The sequence below is a fragment of the Panthera onca genome, chromosome D3 (assembly GCF_046562875.1).
Source record: "Panthera onca isolate mPanOnc1 chromosome D3, mPanOnc1 haplotype 2, whole genome shotgun sequence".
NCBI classification, from domain to species: Eukaryota; Metazoa; Chordata; class Mammalia; order Carnivora; family Felidae; genus Panthera; species Panthera onca.
Genome location: NC_138350.1, coordinates 72564924 through 72568784, shown reverse-complemented (window position 1 = coordinate 72568784; position 3861 = coordinate 72564924).

Here is a 3861-nt window from a genome sequence, read left to right as displayed (position 1 = left end):
AAAAATAGGCTTAATTTACTTCATTTTAAGGATTTGCAGAACATCACATAAAACAGTATGATCTGTCCTTTCTTGAGCCTACACTCTTATAGGGAGAACTACGCTTAAAATTATCAATCACGACTTTAAGTTTACACGTTCCTGGTTATACAATGTAATGTTAAGAGGTACTATCTTATCAAGGAGATAAAAATCAATCCTCTAACTCTTGAGACATTCTCTCCCCTAGGGACACAATGTGGTAGAGAGACATTATTCATAACAAAAGCAAGAAATATAATAGCTAAATGAATGATGGGAAAGGAAAAAGGAAAGCCAACCTACCCAGTTTGAAAGAACGTTAGAATATTTGGAAAAGAAAATACAACATTCAGTTAGAGCTTTAAAGAAATTCTGGAGTAAGCTTTACATAACCAGAATGAAAGAAAACTAAGTATTTCAAGTATGGGAAATAACATCCACAAAGGTGAGAATATATGTAGAAAGTTGGGAGAATGAGTAAGGCAATTTACAGCAAATTTCTGAAGTAGATTAGTAATGTTACAGTGTTGGTGTTACAACAGTGTCTTGCAGACCGGTCAGCCACTCTTCAATGTAAGGGCTGAAAGTGAGGGAAGGAATGTTAAAGGTTGAAATAGGTATTAGGCAGGGGTGCCTGGGTGGCTCAATCCGATTAAGTATCCAACTTTGACTCAGGTCATGATCTCCTGGTTCAGGCATTCGCGCCCTACATCAGGCTCTGGGCTGACAGCTCAGAGCCTGGAGTTTGCTTCAGATTTGGCCTCTCTCTTTCTGCCCCTACCCCACTTGTGCTCTCCCTCTCTCAAAAAATTAATAAACATTTAAAAAATAAATAGGTATTAGACAAATGGACTCCTCTTAGTTAAGATCATGAAGAATGGACAGATACATCTGTTACATCGTTAGAAAAGTTGCTACATTGTGAGAAAAGTGGTTACAGAAGTCTGGTCTAAAACAAACTGGGAGGGCAAAAAGGTATTTTTGTTCAAAAAAGGAAAACAATCTTAGCCACAGATGAATATAAAGAAGAAAGAAAATAGGGAAACAGAAAAGGAATAATTTCAAATGTCATGGGAAAAAAATCTAACAATATAACCTGAATATGTGTTCGTTCACATATTCAGAACCAGGTTTGCACCAATCATTGTATGATCGGCACCACAAACGAACACGATATAGAACCATGTATAAAACATCCAACTGGTACATGGAACAGAATGATACACACTCTTTCACATTTCAAGAAACTTCAATTGTTCACGAATCATCAATTTTATTGGCCTTTTGCTTCTTTTGTCTCTTTTCACAGTACTTGCATCATTTTGGCAAGTTTACTTCTTCATAGCACTTCCACCAAATAGGTTTTGAGACACACAGTACACGTTGGAAAAGGAAAGATAAAACAAAAATTCAAACCTATGAGTGATTCCATGTATTCAAAACATGGGGCAAGGGAGAATCTTGTCATGATTTATCTTCAAAACACATTTTGGTATAACTATATATAAGTTAACAAGATGTTAGCTTAAACTTTAGATACCAAAAAAAAAAAAAAAAAATCCACATTTATAAATTTCAACAAGAAATAACATAGAAAGACATATAATCCAAACAAACCCAAGACAGTGTTCCTCAATTTGGTCAGAAATCTCTATGACACAGAAATGTGCTAACACAGAGAACAGTGAAAGTAAAGCTCCTACTGGTATTAAAGAAAATACAGTTGAGTTTTGAGTCTTCATATACTCATTGCACTTTTATCCCTTGATCTCAAAAAAATTTTGGAATTAGGTTAAATTTTTTTCATACTCAACTAAAAATCTGAAACGTCTTATTAAAATTCTTTTTCTACCTAACACTTTTAAATATACCTAAAAGAAAGGGGTTGATAAAAATTTATATTCACACTGCAACTTTTAAAACCTATAATTGTGCACATTATCTTCTTTAAATTTCCAATTCAGCAGTCTTAATACTGTTGCCTTCCTCTCACTCCTGGAAAACTCAAAAAATACTGAAATGTTTAACATGTAATTTAATCAATTCTGTAGCGAATTTCATGAACATTTATCATTTAGATTTTTCTTAGTTGACTCTCCTATACATTTTTTTTTTAAGTTGGAATCACTTTAGTAAAGTTAATTTACATTTTAGGTTAAAATGACTAAGCTTCCATATTTAACACAAAGGAAAAATACTCCTTTTGCAAGTATAATCGAGTAGAATCAACCGTTTCTTAAAATACTAGTTATAAAAATGTAGAAGGCTTGTTTTACTTCGCATTGAAGCTATTTTCTTGCAAATGGCAGCACTAATCAAATCAGTGCGATTCAGTCATTATAGCAGAATCTCTTTGGAAATGCTTTATAGGCAAATACTAAATACTAGGTCTGATCAACATATATGCGATTAGAAGTTTATTACCTGATGATATATTCATCTCTTCTGCCTCCATTGGAATTTGTCTAACAGAAGATTTAGCTAAACTGGAACACGATCAACCCAAATTGACTTCATGTTCACCTACTTAAAATCCACATTTTTAACATCCATTGTACTTTCATCATCAAAGTAATGCCTTGTTTGAGTGTATGCAAACTATTTGTTTTAAAGCAGATCATAATCAGAAAATAGAATGTTGATGTCAGAAATACCTCCACAGACTAAACAAAACAAACTTAATGACAAGTGACTCTCAAACTGGAAAAAAACAACTTCATGGTGGTGACTCCTTGGTCAAAAAAAAAAAAAAAAAAATGACAACGTTCCCTCTATAGTCTTTGATGTGTAAGTTCTATAGCAAAGGTCTATATTTAAATTTGGGGGAAAAAATTCTTCAACACAATGTACTTAGAAATTCCTATCTGACAGTAAAACTACCTAACAAAGATGCTACAATTTGGACATGTTAAAATGTACTATTTGTATAAACACACAGATATTCTTTCATTTCATCAGGCTTTTAAAATATGCTTTATGACTTAATTCCTAGTGTTGTTGGTAAAGATGCTTTCTTGCTTATTAGAAGTTTACTTGGTAGAAAATGCAAAATTACAGAGCTCAGTTCAGTTCCAGCTAGAGACAGACTTTAGACTACAGATTGCTTTAAAGAAAGTTCAGTTCTTACAAAATAGCTTCATAATACAGAGTTGCTTTTGGATTTTCCATATTCATTTTATTTATCAAATTGCATGAAGTGATTGGTCACTGATCTCATAGCTTTTATTAGTTTGAGCTAACCCCAAAACTAAAGTCTGGGAAATAATCAGTATCAAAATATTAAATTCTCAAATATACACCCCTGAAATGCTTTGTAAGCTATCAAGACCAAGATTATCTTACACAGAATCAAAATCAAAATATCAATTAAATGAGGTTTTCTCTTGGATTTCACAATATAAAACAACGTTCCTTTAGCAGTGCGTCACCCCGTTATTAAATTAATGTTATTTGCAAATACAACATATCTTAAATACTTATGAAAATTAAAAGTAACATACTCTATATGGATAAGATACACCATAACAACTTTGATATTCCTTTAAGCTACTTAAAAGTAGATGTTACTTGTATCAAAAAGTCTACTTAAGAGATTTTGGATAGAAACCAAGAAGAGTTTGTTAATAATCCAGAAACAGATGATAAAATGATGAGGATGTTCAAGAAGATTAAATCCATGTAAGCTTCAAGAACGGAAATCATCCACCTTTGAATATAGGACATATGCTGGCCTGAAAACCAAAATCAGACTGTAGGACACAGTGTGGGTCCTTCAAGTTCACATTCTAGCATTTTGGCATAAAATGAGAATAGGTCACAAAATCTATGCACATTTTCAAG